Source organism: Quercus lobata, chromosome 11 (assembly GCF_001633185.2).
Source record: "Quercus lobata isolate SW786 chromosome 11, ValleyOak3.0 Primary Assembly, whole genome shotgun sequence".
Lineage (NCBI taxonomy): Eukaryota > Viridiplantae > Streptophyta > Magnoliopsida > Fagales > Fagaceae > Quercus > Quercus lobata.
Genome location: NC_044914.1, coordinates 17,211,743 through 17,233,575, shown reverse-complemented (window position 1 = coordinate 17,233,575; position 21,833 = coordinate 17,211,743). Strand labels below are relative to the sequence as shown.

Here is a 21,833-nt window from a genome sequence, read left to right as displayed (position 1 = left end):
TATACTGTAAAATTTATATATCTCTTATCAGTTCGTAAAAGAAGCCAAGTGTTTAATCGAACTCTTCGCTTTCAAAAATATAAAACATGTTTTATATCATCTACTAATGGTTAGTGCATGTCTTGTGTAGGGTGGTAAAGTAGATGTCTTCAATAAATTCAAGGACAATAGGGGAAACTTCAAGGATTAAAGATGTGCGAGGAGTTAAGCTTGTATGAAGCTACTCACATGAGGGTTCATGGAGAAGATATGCTTGATGAAACACTTAAGTTTACTACCACTCACCTCGAATCGATGGTGATTAATTTAAGCCCTCCTTTTGCCACACAAGTAAGTCATGCTTTAAATCGGCCTATTCGAAAATCCTTGCCAAGGGTAGACGCAAGACATTACTTTTCTATCTACCAAGAAATTGCTTCACGTAATGAAGTTCTACTAAACTTGGCAAAATTGGATTTTGACATGTTGCAAAAACAACACTAGAAGGAACTTAGTCATATCTCAAGGTAAGTTCATTAGCTATATCTCACTATGTTGGTGTTGTAATTAAGTTTTCTGTTGTGAAATTTTAAAGTACTCGCAAGTGCACGAACCATACCGAAGTATAGTTTGACAAGAACGAGGTCGAACCCATAGAGACTTTTATGAACGTAGGAAAATTAATCAAATCTTAACCAAATTAATCCTAATTTAGTTTAATAAAAATTGATTGTTTTGAAATTAAATAAAGCTAAGCAAATAATTAAACTAAGAAAAAGATATAATACAAAAGCAATAAAGAGATTAAACAATCTAGAGAAAGAAATTAAGGTTTTGGAATCCCCTTTATAAATCATATTAGCATATATTTATGATCATTAATTTTTTCCAACTACTGGATGATAATCTAAAAATCATTTTTGCTATCATGGAAAATATCTCATTAAAATTCTTATTTTAAAAATCTAAAGCATGCTCTTCTTCGCTTCCTAAGTATAAAATCAAATCAACAATTGTATCTGTAGCCAAACAAATCATAAAAGATATCCAATTTTATAATCGAGTAATAATAAACCATGCATTCAATTAATTAAGATAAATCCAAAATCATGAGAAAAACATGATTGAACTCATATTAAGAATCCTATCTTAGTTAATTGTAATGAAGCAAGAACAATTTAAATCATTAAAGAACAACTATTTTGGGAAAAATCAAATCACATAAATAAAACTGATAATCTTTAAGAAGGTTTCATCCTCAACCTTAATTGAAAATTTAGCTAGTCATGATAGCTGAAATAAAACACAAAAAATAAATATTGAACATAAAACTAGACAATTGAACTGCTAACTAGAATGAAAGAAAAAAATTACAGTAATAGCATAGAGAAAGGGTGAAGAAAAAAGCCACATGCAGCTACTGCGTTTTAGCCTTTGCAGTTCTCTATTTCAGCTTTCTTCTAGCCTGCATTTCAACTCTCCTCTAGCCACCCCCAATATTTCTTACTTCCCTCTATTTATACTTAGAGCAACCACAACAATGGTTGCAAAAATGTGTAAAATGCAAAAAGTCCTCAATTTTGCATATTCAAACCCAAAAAGCACTCACATCAGTCTTTGTGAAAATGTGCAAATATACACCATGGCTATGTAAATGAACAATAACCATGTATATATGCACGGTTACTGTTCACCATGTAAATGATTTTTTTGTTCTTTTTTTCTCTCTCCTCTCTCTACCTCTGACTGACCTCACTCTCTTTTTCTCATTTCCTTTCTCATCTCACTCTCACCGATCAACTCTCTCTCATTTCATCAGATCAACTCTCTTGCCGACCCACGCTGCCAACCCAAGCCCCGTTGCCGATCTATTGGTTGCTGGGTTTTTTTGTGATTTTTTCCCATCACCGATTTAGTTGGTTCCTGGTTATTTTTCTATTGTGGTGGGTTATTCCTATTCGGTTGTGTGGGTTCCAATTGGTTGCTGGTGTCGATCTTGTGTGGGTGCCGATTGTTCTGATGATGGCTATGTGGTTGTTTGGGTTGTTTCGAGTCTGTAAGAGATGACCATGTGTGGGTTGTGTTGGGTCTGTGAGAGAGATGACATTGTTAAAGAAATGAATATTTTATTTGAATAAATATGTCTAATAGACAAACTAATGTGGGTGTTTTATAAAAAAAGGTGTGTAAAATAGAAAAAATAGGTTTTAGATGTGTAAAATGGAAAACAATTTCCAAACCTAAAAGCTCATTATTAAAACCAACGTGGCCCAAAAGTAAGTACTTCCTATGTAGATGTTTTGGTGAACAAATTAAGAGGCCCACAACAACAATACAATTACTGATTTGGACCCTAAATCCCACCACAGTGACTGTGTAAGAATTGCTTGATTTGAGTTTTGTTTCCTTGCACACTTCATCCACATTGGATTGAATCTTGGGTTTTTTTTTTCTTTTTTTCTTTTTTTCTTTCTTTGTTTTTGGTCTTCTCTTGAATTCACGCTTGGGCTGAATCTTTCATTCGTGCTTCACATTTGGGTCTTAAGTTAGCTTGACAATTAGCCTGGTCCCACTTTGTATGTAAAGCTTTTATTACCTATAAATCAAAGACAACTTGTAATCAGCCACAAATCTATATATATATATATATATATATATATATATAATTAATTAATTCATAATAATAATAATAAGTGAAGCTGAAAAAAAAACTTAAATTAGAATTCCAATTTTGCGCCATGTGTCCTAAATTATTTATTCTTAAAGAGTTTTATTTCTTAATTTTAGAATTAAATGTGGGACCACATCATAAATATTCATCCAAGTGACTTATTAAGTACAAAAATCAAAGAGTCTAGAATAAATAAATCATTAAAGAAAAAAGTGCTTCACAATAATTTAAAAAAAAAATGACAATTTATATTTTATACCTAATAATATCCTTATACAATTTTTTAAAGAGTGAACAAAATATAAAAATGATTATCAATAGTATTTAAATTATATATATAACAATTATATTATGTATCTTATTATATATTTTTAAGTGTATCCATGCATATGCATGAAGTAATAAGCTAATTAGTATAAAAGTGCAACTAAATATGCAAATATGAGAGTATTTTATTGTATATATTTCATGATCATTACTTTCATAAGACATGATTTGACCAGACAATTTTTGTTGAAATATAATTTAGGTGGTGTAAAGGTATAGATGTTGGGACAAACCTATCTTTTGCATGAGACAAGGTGGTGGAGTTATACTTCTAGATTTTGGAAGTGTACTTTGATTCCCAATTTGCATGACATCAATTATAGATGACATATATGATGTACATGGCGCACATGAAGAACTCGAGCTCTTCACAGATGCAATTAAAAGGTTTAGTAAAAGCCTATATGATTCTCTTCATTTGAAATGGATTCATGTCATGGTTCATTCTAAATATTTTAAATTTAAAGATGTATCCAGTGTCATATCATTTAAAATTTTCATTGATGTGGCATTCCATACATACTGCCAGATCAAGAAAATAAAGAAAATAAAGTATTAACTATTGTCGGGGACATTTTTGTGACAAGGGCCAAAAATGCGAGAATGACTCAAATCTCCCCTTAGGTTCTTTAGAAGTATTTATTTGTGGAGAATCAAGCCCAAAATTCCAAATGTATAATGAACAAAAGGCTAATGGTGCTTTGACAAGAGAAAATCAAAATGCTAATAATGAAAGTGCAGAAAAAGTATAAAAACATAACAGGTCTGAAACTTTGACCCACAGTCACATAGAAGAAGAAATTGAGGAAGGTCATAACGAAGAGAGGGAAGGTTCCCCTGTACACATATTTCCACTCCTAAGGTTCAGAATTGTGAGAATATCTCTTAGCTAAGTGGGTTTTTCCTCTCAAGTTTCAGCTCTATAGGGAAAACGTGGTTTAACAGGTTTGAAACTTCGACCCACAATCACACAAAAGAGAAAATTAAGGGAGGTCATGAGGAAGAGAGGAAAGGTTCCTCTGTACCCATATTTCCACCCCCAAACTTCGGAATTGTGAGATTGTTGATTGGCTAAATAGGCTTTTGCTCTAAAGTTTTAAGTCTTTAGGTAGAACGTGGCCTCCTTTTTTATGAGCTGAAGAGAGAGTTTTATATAGAGTTTGGGGTGCTGCTCTTGACTGGTTTTTGAGTAGTGGAAGAGGCTTTTATCCCCTATGATACCAATTTGGTGTTTTGGCTTGGGTTGCTTTTGTTTAGGGAAGAGTTTGGTAAGCTTTTTACATAATTTTGGAAGTAAAAGAGGTTTGCTCTAATTGGTTGCCTTTGGTCAAACATTTTAGACCATTGGAAGGCTCACCTAAGTGAGGTCTAGCAGATGGAGTTGGCCAATAGGAGGCAAATATGTTTTAAAGGTAAAAGTGGGTTAAGGTAGAAACTTTAGACCACAATCACCCAGAGCATAAAAACTATTTTAGGGCGGAAATTTTGGATACAAGACCTATTCCATGAGCCTGAGGTGCTACCAGTGTCCCTTGCCCACTTGGTAGCACGCATGGGCTGGACTCATGTAAAAGGTCCGAAAGGAACCGACCCATACCCTCCAAGCCACACTTCCTTAATTTCCCCCAATAAGTCGCATGGGCTTGGGCCATCTTTAAAAGAATAAAATAAAATATAATACATGAATTCAGCCCACAAGGAAGTCAGACTTGTAGCAAATGTGTCGCGAAAATGAGTATCAGCATTAGCCCCTCGAGCACGCATGGTGCTTGTGGCATGCAGTGTGAGTAGTTGATATTTCTCACTGCTTGTAAATGTTGTGGGTTTGGGAATTAGCATACCCAAATGCAGGGCCGGCTCAAGGCCTAGGCAAGTTAGGCCTAGGCCTAAGGCCCCACCAAAAAAAAAAAAAAAATTCTTAGGAAAAAAAGGCCCCACTTTTCATAGTTAAATGCCCAAATTTTTATACAATCATATATATTTTCTAAAAGTTGTACTTTTTTTTTATTAGTGATATAAAAATTTTATTATTGGCTTACAAATTGCCATGTTATTAATCACAAAAAACGTAATATAAACACTCATTAGTTAAATTGATAAAGTTTATCAATGAGAGATAATATCACGTTATATTTTGAACATTTTATAGTGCTTTTAATTAGCGTATTTTTTTTTTTCATTTCTATTAAGACTCTCAAAGTACGAGACCAATAGAACCTTAACTCAATTGAAACTCTAAAATATTTCAAAAAGATATTACAAATGTGTTAAATCATCAATTATAGATTAATCTTCTCTAAGAGTTTGAGACTTTGATTTTTGTAAATTAATATCCTACAAAACCATATACCAAATAATATCTATCTCTCTCTCTCTCTCTTAAAATCAAAATATAAAATTAAAAATTAGATTACAACTTTATTTAACTATGCATCGTCTTATATCCAAAATAAAGTATCTTTTTCAATCATAATATATTTTTATTTCTTTTTATTAATATTTATAATTCAACTATGATATTCACTTCTCTATATGAAATTAACATTAGTCTAGTTGATATTATTTTTGTTTTTAATGTATCAAATTAACTTTAATTTGATTATTATTAAATAATTTTGTTTAATTAATATTTACATATTGAAGGCCCCGTATAAATTTTTCGCCTTAGGCCCCAAATTATGTTGGGCCGTCCCTGCCCAAATGCTTCATTCTTTTGTTGAGAAAAATATGGGTCGAAGAAGCCCATTTGAAGCAATGTCGTGGGTTGTGAAGGCCACTCGTAGAAGAATCTTGGACTGAAGAAGCCCACATTTGTCAAATCGTCATGGTCATGAAGTCGAAGAAAGTTGAGTTGTAAACTGTAACTAAATGATAGGTTAAACTCAGAAGGCTCATTGTCTTTTGTGTCCGTATGTAGTTTTTTTTTTTTTTTTTTTTGGGATGAATTTCATGACCGCCATGGTGATTGTAGCGTTGCTTCCTTGGTAGCTTTCATGCTATTTAGGTGATTTCATCCATTCCTTTTTTATCATTTCAATAAGGCACCTGACGTGACGCTTCTCTTCTTTGTGATGTATATATAGCCTTTGACTTTTCAAACTGCCTTTCCTTCACGCACACGCACCTACATGTACCATTAGCTTTGCTCCATCCCACTTGCCTAACTTTTAGGCCAAAAGTTTCACTTTCCTCTTCAGATATAAAGCCAAAACGCCACCTCTATTTTCATTAATTTCGCTTCAGCAAAAGCACCATACGGATTCCTTTGTCACACCGCTTTCTTCTTCTAGTTCTTCTTTAGCTTCCCAAGTCCTTGGCATGGAATATTTCTCCAAGAGCTTTAGCCCTCTTTCCTTTTTTATAAAACTCTTCATATCAATTTCTTGTGATTGTGTACATTGGCTCTTCCTTAAGAGATCACAAAAATATCGCGATGTACTGACCCATAAGGTTGAGTCATTGTAATTGAATATGAATTTCATATCGAAGTAGACTCCTTATTGATTCCAATAGTCGCAAGACAGGAAAATCAGTTCGTAGCGCGACCATGGCTGATATTGAGTTGGCATTGGTGTTGGAAGTAGAAGTAGCATACTTGACTGTAAATTTGACTTGGGTCCATAGGAGAAGATGATGATGAATGAAAGGCTATCTTGAAACTCTATGCAAATTGTACCACATTAAGGATGCTCCAATTTTCTTGAGTTGCTTGATTGTTGGTTAATTCGATGAGATTACGTTTGCCAAGATTTGTTTCGATGAAGCTGTAACCACGAGCAATAAGTGATATTGCTAGCCGTATAGCGCATTTAAGATGGAATGGAGCAAAAATATCACTTGGCGATTTAGTATAAGGGTGTAACATAGCTGTTATATGTGCTGGCATTGGCAGCCCCCAATATTGTGTTATCGTGGCGAATGCGAATAAAATGCAGAGTCACAAGTTGTTGTTGCTTCATGTTCGTTGTGATGAAGAGGAGAGTGTTGGTGAAACCATTATTGATGATTCCATAGAGTGTCTATTATTTAATCGTGGTATTGCCCATTTATAACAGCCCTCGCGTCTTGGGCCTTGATAGGACTAGATTGACCATGATAGCATGAGAGGTCACCTTGTAAAATAGTTGTTGTGTATGCTAAAATGATGAATGGCGTAACTTGTGAGCAAGTAGGAGATTCCCCTTTATTGCGTGGCTATAAAAAATGTTCAATGAAACGTCATTGTGTCGAGATGCTTTTGCTTGTGGTAATGTCGCAGCTCCATTTGTTTGAGAATGAAGCCACAAATTTCTTTGGCAACATAAAATCTATTGTGGGAAGTCAAAACTCATTGTCAACCCCTTTTCATGCCAATAGGGATTATTGAGTGTGCCGCATTGCCGTCTTACATAAAATAAGTATACTTTGGGAGATACATCATTGTTGAGTGGGAACTTTGTAACTCACTTGGTAAGTCACATATCTTTCTTCATTTTCTTTTCTTGATTGCATATAATAGTATATTGAGTGAGTCATACTATGTTTTCTTGTATGGTGACTTTGGCTTAGAGAATTGTGGTGCTGTCGTTGGGACTTTCATCCATAAGGCCAATCTCATTACCAATGCATCATTTTCTGAGATTGAAGCTACTGTAGACAGCAACATAGAGCTGCCACGGCTGCTGTTAGTAAACTTTGAACCCTTTTTGGTCCATTTCTCACTTGCGGTTTCAAAGTAAAGAAGAGAGCTACTGCAAGCCAATGTCCCAAAGATGGTGATGTTGGATAGGGACTACGACATTGCTTCAACTTTTTCCTTCGGCTCCTTTCTTGCTTGTCCTTTTTTTTTTTTTATCCATTGTCTTGTATTGAGCCCCAAACTTTGAAATTTTGGACTAGTTAAAGTGTGTAATATGGGCTACTGCCTTGAAAACATTTTCTCTTGTATTTCGTCCTTGTGGACAGCCCACTTATGTGTAGAGTAGCGCCTGTCTAGTTATATTGGTGCCACTTTGAGTTTGTATTGTCATGGTTAGTAGGCACAATTTGTATTTTGCACAAAGAAACACATATATGATGTCTCAACATGTAATTTGCATTTTGGAATGAAACAAAAGATTTGTACCTTAAGGATGTGAATAGTTTGTATTTTGTACCTTGAGAATGAATTTTTACCTTTCTTCAATAGGCTATGAGCACGTTTTTGTTGTGAAAACAACTCTTGTATGGTTGTAACCATTTGAATATATTGAGAAAAGCTTGCTTGGAAGGGGCGAGTGCACCTTGCGATGAAGTAGCATGATTTTGATAGATTATATGCACGTAGTCTCTTGAGAATAACTCGTGCTTAATTGGATATGTTGTGAATATGGCTTTACCTTTGCAAGGGAAAGTTTGTGGACATGTTGCTTGGTTGTCGTGCCTTTGTGAAAAGGTTTTGGCTAAGCGCACGTCTCGCTGTCTGTGCACCATTTTTCCAGCGCTCTATTGACGGGCAGATTTGGTTTCACAAATAGCACCTAATATGCATTGAAGCTTGGCTCGTCGCTTCATAGTCAACATACATTAGGTTGCTATTTCTTTAGTTTCAAGAAGCCCCCACATATGGGCTACGTTTGCACATGTTGCGGCTCATGATGCACTTATTTGTCACCGTTTCGTAGAGGCTGATTGCGTTCTCACAGATAGCGGCTTGAATGAAGCTTGTATTGCTATCAATTTTGAAGAAATCACATTCTTGCATATAACGCCCTATAGAATGCACGATTTTCCCATTCTTTTGAGGGGTTTTATCCTTGCACATAGCGAATTACCATTTGGCAATAGGGTAATAGTTCATTGACTTCCTTGCCACTTTATAAGGTTTATGCATCGGCTTTCTCATCCTTTTGAGGACTAGCTATGTCCCCACATGTAGTGGATCACCATGCTTGAATTTTAAGATATTATGTTGGCTTTCCTATTGTTTTGTAAGGCTTGCCGTTAAGAAATTTTTGCTTTCCCTACTTTGTCGAGGGCATTGCATCCTCACAAGTAGGGGTCTTGCCACATATGAATTATATGACATCTCGCCAGTTTCCTAATCATTCGGTAGGGGTTTCCTTTGAGGATGCATTGGCTTCCCTACCTTGTTGAGGGCTAGTCGTGCCCTTACAAGTCGAGGTATCACCATTATAAAACGTCTCATTGGCTTCCTAGCCATTTGATAGGACTTACCATTGAGGGAGTATGTATTTGGCTTTCTCTACCTCATTGAGAGTATTTTTTTTTACCCTTGTGTGTAGAAGCTTTGTCGTAAGAGTAATTTGTTGGTTTTCTTGCCGTTTCGCAAGGTTTCTCATTAGAAGAAAGCATTGGCTTTCCCCATCTTATTGAAGGCATTGCATCTTTGCATGTAGGGATCTCACCATGCTTGGATAACATGATAGTTCGTCGGCTTCCTAGTATTTCATGGGGCTTGCCTTTGAAAATTGGTATAAGCAAGTTGTATTGTTATCGTTTATGAACGAGACGTCAAAGCAACAAATGATATGCATCTTGATGAGTTTGGCTACAACCACTCCCATTAAGTCAAATTACTTCCGCCCACTTAGTGAACAATTTAGCGGCGGCAAAGACCTGAATGTACTCATTCAAGGGTGAATGGACAGGTCCAATGAGTTTCATGCCCTCGAGTATAAAAGGCTATGGAGCGTTCACGTCTTGAAGGCTTATATGGTGTGTACGTATAAGCTTGGAGTGCACTTGGAAGTGTGGCGAATTTTGCGAATTTAGTTATGCCAAACCAGTGGTATCCCATCGCTAAGAGTTGTTGGTAGGATTTATTTCTCCTTTAATACTCACCATATTTCTTCAAGATGAATTCCAAAAATGGGGTTCCTTATTTGTTATATAGAGGGTAGAGTATAATTCCTCTTTGTCGAAGATTTGTTGTGCCATAGACATCATCTCCATACTCAGCCAACTTGGCTTCTAATTTTGAGACAATGATAGGCTAAGCCTCGAAGATGTTGGTATAGGTTTGTTTCATTCCCAGCACCACAGTTTTTCTCCCACACTTTGGTTAGCCTCTTTGTCGAAGATACATAGTACCACAAATAGCAACTCCATACTTTGCTTTGCTTAGCTTCTAACTTTCGGACAATGATAGGCTAAGCATTAGAGATGTCGGTATAGGGTTGTTGCATCCCTAGCACAACAATTTTTTTCATTATCCTCTATGCCACTTATTTCGAGCTTTCACATCAATACTAAGATTCCACTCAAAAATCTTTGGAATGGATTTCCAGTAACTATCTTGTGATTTTTGAATTGTTAGACATCAATGTTTAGAGCGAGCTCTAGTGAAGCATTCTTCAAAGGTGCGTGCAAACTTTCCTTATTAGTTGGCTTGGCCGCAGATTTCAATTCCAAAAATTGAGTGACAAGAGCAATTTTCTTGATGATGGCAATGTTTGAACTTCCCTCTTCAAGTATAATCTGAAATTCAAGAAGGATTAAGGCGTTGTTATGGCTTAAAATGAATGTGCTTGTCATGACTTGAGATATATGAACATGCCATGGCTTGGCGTGCGTGGATCAACCAAGATTTTGGATGCGTGAGCTCATCATAGCTTAGCGTTCATTAGCGTGTCACAGCTTCGGTGAAAGGGAATTGAATTCGGATTTTCTTTGTCATTGGGTGCTCTGAGAAGGTTTCCATTTCACCCTAAGTGCAAATGTAATTTATATTAGTAAGCGATAGTCATGACCAAGCGAAATAGCATAAACGACTTATAAAAAATATTTTGATTAAAAATTTGAAAGATTAAAATGGTTTAAATGATACGTAAAAAAAAAATGAATTAGCAAAGAGAGTGTGCAAGAGTCTTAGATTAAGCGCGCTTTAAACGATAGTATGTTCATATGACTTCAAAACTTGGCTTATGAAATATTGCTTCTTAAAGACTTGATGTATGGTGTGTCGCAACCTCAAGGCTTAATGAACGTCTAGCTCCTTACGGTGGACCATTTAGCTATGGCCTTTAGCTCTTTGGTGAAGACTTCATTTAGTGATGACGCCAAAAATGTTTAGCTGCGAAGGGTCGCACACAGTAGCGATTATTGTTGTGCCAAAATAATTTAATCACCCGCAGCAGCCCCCATATGCTCAGTGCTAACTCAGCAACATTACAACTTGATGTATGATATATCGCTACCTCAAGGCTTGGTGTATGGAATATCTAGCACCTTACGGTGGGCCATTTAGCTATGACCTTTAGCTCTTTGGTAAAGACTTCATTTAGCGATGACGCCAAAAATGTTTAGTTGTGAAGGGTCGCACACAGCAACGATTATTATTGTGCCAAAATAATTTAAACACTTGCGGCAGCCCCCTTATGCTCAGCGCTAACTTAGTAACAATACAACTTGATGTATGGTATGTCGCTACCTCAAGGCTTGGTGTATGGAATATTTAGCGCCTTATGGTGGGCCATTTAGATATGGCCTTTAGGTCTTTCGTAAAGACTTCATTTAGCGATGACTCCAAAAATGTTTAACTGCGAAGGGTTGTACACAGCAGCGATTGTTGATGTGCTAAAATAATTCAATCACCCGCGACTCCCATATGCTTAGCGCGTGAGGGGTTCTTGGTTTTGAAATTGATGTTTAGAGCTTTGCATTGTTGATTATTGGTTGGAACCGTCATTCCCTTCGTGGTTGGATTTCTGGCTCGCCATTTTTGTATTTTCAAGCTACAACAAATTTTTTTCACAAATATCATGTAAAGAAAGAGATAAATGATGATTCATCCATAAGAATGATAGCTAATATATATATATATATATATATATATATAGATGAGTGGAAGAATTTTTTTTTCCTTGAATAAGAAAGTTGATTCTCCTCCATCCTTCACTTCTTGGGTGGTTTCCGAAGGTTGGAGTGATTTCGTTACATGATTTGGAGCATCTCTAGCAGCTCAATGAGTTAAGGATAGAAGTTATTTTAGCTAAACTTCACCATGCTCTTCTTGCGTGGCAAAACATCATACGATTTCTCTTAGAACGACAAGTTGGTGTGAGAAACATCATCATTTTGCTGGCTTTGCATCTTCAAATACATGACTTCTCTTGTTTCAGCTGCTTGACTCCCCAGCAGAGTCGTCAAAATGTCGGGGACGTTTTTGTGACAAGGGCCAAAAATGCGAGAATGACCCAAATCTCCCCTTGGGTTCTTTAGAAGTATTTATTTATGGAGAATCAAGCCCAAAATTCCAAATGTATAATGAACAAAAGGCTAATGGTGCTTTGACAAGAGAAAATCAAAATGCTAATAATGAAAGTGTAAAAAAAGTATAAAAATATAACAGGTCTGAAATTTCGACCCACAGTCACACAAAAGAAGAAATTGAGGAAGGTCATGAGGAAGAAAGGGAAGGTTCTCCTGTACCCATATTTCCACTCCTAAGGTTCAGAATTGTGAGAATGTCTCTTGGTTAAGTGGATTTCTGCTCTCAAGTTTCAGCTCTATAGGGAAAACGTGGTTTAACAGGTTTGAAACTTCGACCCACAGTCAAACAGAAGAGAAAATTGAGAGAGGTCATGAGGAAGAGAGGGAAGGTTCCCCTATACCCATATTTCCACCCCCAAGCTTCGGAATTGTGAGATTGTTGACTGGCTAAATGAGCTTTTACTCTGAAGTTTCAGGTATTTAGGTAGAACGTGACCTCCTTTTTTATGAGTTGAAGAGAGAGTTTTATATAGAGTTTGAGGTGTTGCTCTTGACTGGTTTTTGAGTAGTGTAAGAGGCTTTTATCTCCTATGATACCAATTTGGTGTTTTGGCTTGGGTTGCTTTTGTTTAGAGAAGAGTTTTGGTAAGCTTTTTACATAATTTTGGAAGTAAAGGAGGTTTGCTCTAATTGGTTGCCTTTGGTCAGACATTTCAGACCATTGGGAGGCTTACTTAAATGAGGTTTAGCAGATGGAGTTGGCCAATGAGAGCCAAATATGTTTTAAAAGTAAAAGTGGGTTAGGGCAGAAACTTTAGACCACAGTCACCTAGAGCATAAAAACTATTTTGGGGTGGAAATTTTGGATACAAAACCTATTCCATGAGCCTGAGGTGCTACCAGTGTCCCTTGTCCACTTGGTAGCATGCATGGGCTGGACTCATGCAAAAGGTCCGTAAGGAACCGACCCATACCCTCCAAACCACACTTCTTCAATTTCCCCCAATAAGTCGCATGGGCTTGGGTCATGTTTAAAAGAATAAAATAAAATATAATACATAAATTGAGCCCACAAAGAAGTCAGGCTTGTAGAAAATATGTCGCAAAAATGAGTAACAACGATTGTGACAAAGATTCTCTCAATTTCAAGTTAACTGGGGAATATCATGTTTTTATATTGGGGGGGGGGGGTGATTGTGGGGCTAAAGTCAACATTACACACTTCATTCCAACGTTTAAATTATAGGTGGGATATCAATTGCATAGACCAACTCAGAGATTACATGAAGTTGTGTTATAAAGCAGTCTTGGATGTTTTTGAAGAAATTGAGGAACTGATGTGCATAGAAGGAAAATTATACGTTCACTATGCAAAAGTTGTGGTATGACACTATTAATCCACTTGAAACCATTTTTTTCCCCATATATGTTCATTTTATAGTCATTATATTTTATGTTTTAATGTAACTAGATGAAAAAACTTGTTAAAGCCTATTTTGAAGAAGCCATATGGTTGAAAGAAAAATATATTCCCACAATGGAGGAATGTATGAGTAATGCACTAATATCCTGTGGTTATCCCATGCTTAGCACCAAATCTTTTGTTGGCATGGGAGATATCGTGACCAAGGAAGTGTTGGAGTGTGTATTCAAGGAGCAAAGATTGTTACTACAACATCAATCATAAACAGGCTAATGGATGACATTGTTTCCAATGAGGTATGTTAGTGTATCATACTCTCAGATTTCACAAATGTTATCTAGCATATATTGTTAGTGGATCTTATTGAGCACATTTTAGCTCTTGATTGTGACTAAAATCAAGGAACATTAATTATTGACTCGAGGAAAAAAGTTAGTCATATCTGTGTTGTACTCTAAAAAGATTAGTCTAATCACAATTGGAGTTTTTTATAGTTGTTAATAAATCTCATATTAATCCAATATATGTGTGATGTGGGACTCAACGAAACCCTATACAGTGCAAAATTTTATTCCAATTAAGAGATTCTTCAAATGCAGTCTTGTCAATGCCGCATGAACTGAAATTATATATAATATAGAGGATATACAAATTCAGTCAAAATAATTATCTTCTTTCTTTCCCAGTATCTTTACTTCAACAAGGCATATGAGACATTAGTTTAGTACTGCAAGAAATACGATCCTTATCCATGGACTCATTTCATGGTTCAATTTTTACTTTATTGAATCTAATGGTGTATAGAGTGTAGTGTATTTTAAAATTTTAAATAACATGTTATTAGATACACCTTTAATTTATACTATTTAAAACATGAAATGGATTCATTTCAAATGGACCACAAATCCATTTGGGCCTGGAAAAAATGACAAATTATATATTTTGGATTTTTTTTTTTTTTATTTATTTATAAATTTTTACAGTTTGAGCTAAAGAGAGAGCACGTTACCTTAGGCATCTAATGCTACAAAAAGCAATATAATGTCTCAAACCAAGAGGTGCATGCCAAATTTCAGAAACAAATTGTGAATGCATGGAAGGATATAAACAGAGAGTGCATTAGACCTACTAAAGTGCCAGTACCTTTCCTCACACATGTTGTCAATTTCGCACGAGTCATAGATCTACTTTACAAAGATGAATATGCATACACAACTTGGAGGAATGATGGTAGAGTGTGTCACTTTAATGCTTGTTGATCCAGTATCAATTTAAAGATAATGATGCAATGTCTCAATATGATTACAAAATTATAACTAAGTTGGTTCCTTAAATAAAGGTTCGATTTCCTACCAAGTCAAAATAATAAAACAAATGTGTGACTAGAGTGAATCACAAATTTATGTGCTCCAAATTACTCTTAAAATTAGGAGCTTAATGCTTTTGAACTTTTAAATAAGTTTTCCGTGGATTATATATGTATGTGTTGGTACTTTAAAAAAGTAATAGTTTCAATAATTGATTAACTTATGAGTATTATTTCTACATGAGTCATGCTAACAAGTGTCCTTAGGGTATTAGTTAATAAACTATTTTAGGAAAGTTTTGACATCACTTTTATAAGAAATGAAAAAAACTGTCAAAATATTAATTTTTTTTCTTTTTCCATAAAAACCTTCTTTAAATAGATTATTAACGACATTTGTTAGAATTCGTTAGCATTTTCCCTTTCTACATTACTTTCCACTTGTGCATGTGTTCTAACAGTGAAGAGATTATTCAATGCGCCAAGGCTCTCTCATCCATATATTTATATCCATATTTACTTTTGTTTGTAGTTTTAGCTTTTTTTTTTTTATTTACTTTTTTTTTAAGCTCAATATGAATATGCAATCTAGTTAAAAAAAAAAAAAAAGACTAATACTTAAAATGGGGAGTATCGCTAATCCCTAAAGCTTGATAAAAAGTATGAATTTAATCACAAATCATTGTTTTAATACTCCCTCACACGTGGGTATAAGCTTCCCTCACTAAGTGAGACTTAATATGTGAAATTTTTAATTTTCGAACGAGAGGTAAAATAGAGATAAGATTCAAACTCAGAATCATTGCTTTGACACAATGTTAAAGTGAAATATCCTAGGAAAAAGAAGTAGATGGAAATGGAATACTTGAATAAATCAATGTGATTTGGTCATTAAAACCTAACACCAAATTTGGGAGAATGATACCACTGACAAGATAGTAAAATGGAAATACAGGTTGCAATTAGTGAACAATGATATTTAGCCATAATGATAAATTTCTTTAGCATCCCTTGACATCCACCCTCTGATTTTCGTGTAACTAACAAGTGAAAGTGAATAAGATAGCGTTCTCCATGCATCAAGAGAATGAGATCCCATATCTTGAATAAGTATTCGACTCAAACAAATATTATGAAAATGGTTCTCAAACCACAAACCTGCCTAAACAGCACCAATAGATGAAACTAAAACCCAGAAAGATTATTTGCTTAGGATATCCACTAAATTTATAGCTCTTAGGTAACAAAAGAAGAACAGTGGAAGCACATGTTTGGATGAAAATAGAAAGCAAGATATGTGCACCACACACTTCAAGGATTGTGTAATTTATCGTGATTATCCATGAACAACCCCTACATGAAAATTGTCCAAAGTTCTTCAAGGCCATAGTCACTCAGTGAATATCATCTTCTTCACAGAACTTGGTGTACTTATCTGCATCCATCAAGCTCTTCAATTCACCACTATCACTCACCTCAACCTTAATTATCCATCCTTTGTCAAATGGGCTTGAGTTAATCCACATCAAGACAGATACATCAGAAATAAGCATAAAAGAAATGAAGGAAGAAACCTATTCTTGATGGCAGAAAATATGTCAAACTTCACCAATTAAAGGAAACTGGAATTGTGAATGAATTTTTTAACACAATGAAGGTGGTTAACCAACATTTTCAGAGACAAATTTATTCAGATGACTACCAGCATCAACCTTAAGCTTAATAAGTTTAGTAGCATGTGAGTCTCCCTTATGGTCTATTCTGCTCTTGATTGTGTTCCAAATATTAGCTACTAGGGACATTGCCTAACAACTTGCATACTAGAAGGAACTATATTTACCTATAGGCCATTTAAGGTAACTAAAAAAAAATATATATATATATATGAGGAAGAAGAAGGAAACTTGACTTAGAAGCCCTACCCAAAAGGAAAGAAGAACCATGCAACACCAGACAAAAAGCGACATGGGGACAAAACATGCAGGGCAAGATGAAGAGAACAAAGAGAAATAGTAAGATATGCCGAGCTATGATAGCTAGCACACAATTCAGGAGGCAAAATTTGTTCATAGGCAGACCTCTCTGAATTCAGAGCATTTAAATAAACATAGACAAAATTTGAGCCTCTGACATGTTTTGTTTATGCATTGATGTCAAAAGATTAAGATTGGAGATGGTTCAAATCAGTTCATAACCACTCCTCCCCCAAAATCTTAAGTGCATTAGCACAAAATTCAATTTTGAGACATTCAGTTTCAGTCAACCATGAAAAAGAAAAATACAGTTATCATTTCTCTCTTGTTCCAATCTATGAATTTACTTGTTGATCCAGACCCAATACACCCAAAAAAAGAAAAAGAAAAAAGAAGCAAAACAAAACAAAACAAACAAACGAAAAAAAGAAAAAAAAAAAAAAAAAAAACATACAGCACTGAAACTCAAATTAGAAAAGGAGACTTACCAGACCAGGGGAGTCATTGAGCTCTTCGTTTACTTCAACCACTTTCCCTGAAATGGGAGAATTAATATCATTAGTAGCCTTGACACTTTCAACCACACCAAAGCCGTCGCCCTGTGATACTGGAGCTCCCACTTCCGGTAATTCAATGTAGACAACATCACCTAAATGATCCTAAGCACGGTCGGTTATACCAACAGTTGCAGAATTCCCCTCAACTTTCACCCACTCATGAGAGTCACGGTACTTAAGATCCTTCACAACCACATGTAACACGGAGAAAGCAGATCAATTTTCTAATAAACCAAAAAAGATCTCATCTCAACAATTATTTTTTTGATAGACAAGAATACTTTATTTAAAAAAAGAAAGCATAAAGTAGCCAAAATAATTATGCCAAAAAAACAGAAGCTATGTACAACAAGAAAGAGACTCTAAAAACATGGGAATGGAGTCACTAGATGTGAATCCCTAAGCATGAGACCAAACAAACAAAGTGTCTATAAATGAGGCAATGAGCTTGTCCCCCATATTTCACATGATTTAATTAAAAAAATATGCACCACACTTTCCACCACTATAGCAACAGATCATTGTCCATACTGACAGCAACTACCTCCAAAAAATCACACTTGGGTTTGAATTTTCAACAAATTATATGTGATAGACAATGGCTTAGGTTTCATTTTTTATTAAAAAGAAGAAAAAAAAATTATAGGAATAATCGACCTAAGATTAATCACAATTCCAGCACAACAAGAAACTGACAACACTATAAAAAGTATAGCTTTCACATACACAGAGTATATTGATTTATGAATGCCCAAATTCAAGAACCCATTGACCTCAGCAGTAATTGAAAAAAAAAACATGGTAAGTATGATACCAATGACAAAAACAAACCAACCCAATTTCCAAATACGAAATATTCTGATCAAAGAATCATAGATCAACCATTATAACTAACTAATACATATATGAGAGATCCAAATCCAAATCTCAACTTTTCTAGTTGATATGGCATTGGGTTAATGTTGATGTTGGTGCATCGCAGGATGGTAGTATATCACTCAATTTGATGGAATAGATGATATAAGAGGAAATGCCCTTGTACACAGAGACACAAACGTACAGAGGCTTGCTAAGATCCACTCCAAATGATGGCAATCGCAATTCCTCCAATAAAACCCTAAAATTCAAAAATCCCAAAATCAAAAAAGAGTCATAAAAAATAAAGCCAATTAAACTAAACAGACAATGAAATAAATTAACCCCAGAAACCCTAATACAAAACCATCAAGCTGAACCCAATTGCATAATAAAACCCATAATATTATGCCTTTAACTGCAAGTAATTTATCACGGAAACAATTGAGAAAACTAGAAATGAAAGGCAGAAAACTTAATTGTAACATTAGTTCTGTTTTAGGGGCAGTGGTACCTAGCACAAGCATGGAGAAAACTAGTGCTGGTTTGACCTGCCACAAGCATTTGCACCTCTTCCCCTTAATGGGAAGTCTATAGATAGGCGGAGGGTTTTGATAAAAAAAAGATAGGTGTTGGATTGAGCTACCTGCATTGGAGAGAGAGAGACAAGGAGGCGTAGGAAAGGAAATAACAGGCTATCAGAAAGCGACCGTGTTTCAATGTTTCAACACATGCGAAGAAAAGAAGAACCTCCAAAAGAATAAAAGATGAGAGAGTCAGCTTAATGTGGTAAGTAGAGCTTGTTGACTGACTCTACAAACTTTGATTGCGAAAGAAAAAAAGAGGCTCAAGAGCACTTTTGCAGGGATTCTCATGTAAAATAAACGAACATAACATCAGGTATCACATCCTTAACAAATGCAAAAGCAAGTTCAGATTGGTTGGCAATGTACTGAAACTCTAGTGTAGCTTCTAGATGATTGGCAATATAGAGACATTCAGTTTCAGTCAACAATGAAAAAGAAAATATCAACAATCAAAAAGAAAATATGGTTATCTTTTCTCTCCAGTTCCAATCTATAAAAATAAATAAATAAATAAATAATAAAATAAAAAAAAAATAAAAAACCTACATAACATAAGGCACTGAAACTCAAATTAGAAAAGGAGACTCACCAGACCCAGGGAGTCATCGAGCTCTTAGTTTACTTCAACCACTTTCCAAAAAATGGGACAATAAATATCACTAGTAGCATTGACACTTTCAACCATACGAAAGCTGTTGCCCTGTGATACAGGAGCCCCCATTTCTAGTAATTCAACAGACAAGATCACCTAAATAATCCTAAGCATGGTTGGTTATGCCAATAGTATCAGAATTCCCCTCAACGTTAATCCACTCATGAGAGTCAAGATACTTAAGATCCTTCACAACTGCACGTAAAATGCAGAAGAGAAGTATAAGCACAATAGGTCGGTCAATTTTCAAGGAATCCAACAAAGACGTGATATCAACAATTCCCAAAATCAATATTAAATAAAGTGATTCTGCAACTAGAAATGAAAAGATATTGCAGAATGCTACAAAATCAATGAACTAGATCATCATTTATATGGGAGAACTATCTCTATTCTATATAGATATATCGATCAGAAATTTGATTGGATAACTTTATGAGAAAATAACACTCCAATAAAAAAATTGAGAGAGAGAGAGAGAGAGAGAGCTGAGTAATGCACTGACAAATGAAGAATGTTGCTTGTTAAGCTTGCAGAAGCATTCAAAACCCTTTTACATTCTTTTTTTTTTTTAACAATACTCTTGACACCCCACATACCGTTGGAGTGTCATAAATAATAGTAGTAAATAAGCTGCTTTTTCATATAAGTAAATAGTTGAATTGAGATGGAGAGGTTCTTGAAATCAGAGTATTAACACTTAAAAAATAACAGCCTATTGTCTTTACATAACTTTTTCCAAACACTCGTGTGTGCAAATGATGAATTGAGATGAACTATATTGTAAGCAGACTGTTCAACCTGAGTAGAATTCACAATAATAAGAATATCACAATGATAAGAACCCACTGGTTCTTAAGAGTTTAGATGATCTATGGTACTAATTGGCCTAACATTAACCACAATTCCAGCACAACATGAACTAACCTCACACAGAGAGACAATATATTGATATATGAATATCCAGATTCAAGAACCCACTGACCTCAGCACTAATCAAAATCAAAATTTGGTAAATAAATATGATACCAACGACGAACGAAAAAAAAAAAAAACCATTTCAAGCAACTAATACAAAAATATAAATGAGAGATCCAAATCCACATCTGAGTCTTTCTGATTTATATATAAAAGGCAAATAAAGAACAACCCATCAAAGCAAAGTCCGATAAATACCAGAAGCAGAGCCTCGGTGGAACACAGAGATCCTGAAGCCATGTTTGAATGAAAACTTTGAAGTCTGAACCCCCCACCCAAAAAAAAAAGAAAAGAAAAGAAAAAAGAAACCTGTTTTTTTTCTGTTTCTCTCTCCCTCAAGAGTCAACAGAAACATGCAACACTAAATATTTTTTGTTTCTCTTATAATAATATACTTGGTGGGGTTAGGAGAGAAGAATTTTGGAGGCGGTTGTGTGTTCTGTAAGGAAGGGGAGACCATCGGATCGCCATGGCCATGCTCATCTTCAATTCTGAATTGCACAAATTGGATATGTAGACAAAGACACAATTCCTCCATTAAAACCTTAAAATCCCAAAGTCAAAAACAATACTAAAAAATAAAAATAAAAATAAATAAAGCCAATTGAAGTAAACGGTCAATGAAATAAAATAATCCCAGGAACCCTAATAAAAAAAATCATCTAAAAGTAATATTGCGCATTTTTTGACTTCAACACGCAAAGAAAATAAATAAATAAAATTCATTGACAAGTCGCAGAAAAATATTGGAAATTTGGATCAGGAAAGGCATTGTTAATTTTCAGTCTTGATTATTAAACATGAAGACTGAAAAAGAAAAAGAAAAAGAAAAAGAAAAAGACAAAATGCGCAATAATACTATAACTCGTCACATAATTAATTGTAGCATTTGTTGTGCCAAGACGTGAGGACAATATGCTTATTTTCGTAAGAGCCAACTGTCATATTTAATAATATATTAACGGATTTTTTTTATATTTAAAAAAAGAACTATTTGCATATTAAGCCCTCCATGCTAAATTGTTTGCCAACAACAACTTTCACGTCCACCAAACCTCAAGTCCTAGCTTTCTAGTTCCAAAAGCTCTCTTCTGAAACAACTGCAAAGCGGCACCCAAAATGAGCGGTTCATATGTCTCACTATTTAAAAATGTTTCGAGTTCCCAAAAAAGGGAATCTACATCAAGCTCTCCAACTCCAAGCGTGAGACTGCAAGGTGATGAAAATAAGAATGATGAATTTCCACCATTGCCGAAGTGTTCGATAACTTTGTCAGCCGGATTTTCCAGTAAGCTCAGACTCATTTTCCATGCTTCGATCACTATTTTATTTC

The 21,833-nt window shown here is 35.1% G+C and overlaps 1 long non-coding RNA gene and 1 pseudogene across 2 annotated transcripts; one reads left to right on the top strand and one right to left on the bottom strand.

Annotated features, from left to right (window-relative positions):
* Positions 1 to 192: 192 nt before the first annotated feature.
* Positions 193 to 14,867, top strand: LOC115966486 (annotated as a pseudogene).
* A 1,133-nt stretch (positions 14,868 to 16,000) lies between these two features.
* LOC115968554 lies at positions 16,001 to 21,278 on the bottom strand. 2 transcript variants are annotated; one of them, XR_004086769.1, is made up of 5 exons: positions 20,699 to 21,271; positions 19,460 to 19,717; positions 18,361 to 18,545; positions 17,360 to 17,611; positions 16,001 to 16,407 (listed from the first exon to the last, which is right to left on the bottom strand). It is a non-coding gene; the product is annotated as an uncharacterized LOC115968554 (long non-coding RNA). The 2 variants fall into 2 exon arrangements; XR_004086768.1 differs by having other exon boundaries at positions 17,360 to 18,545; positions 20,699 to 21,278.
* Positions 21,279 to 21,833: the final 555 nt, after the last annotated feature.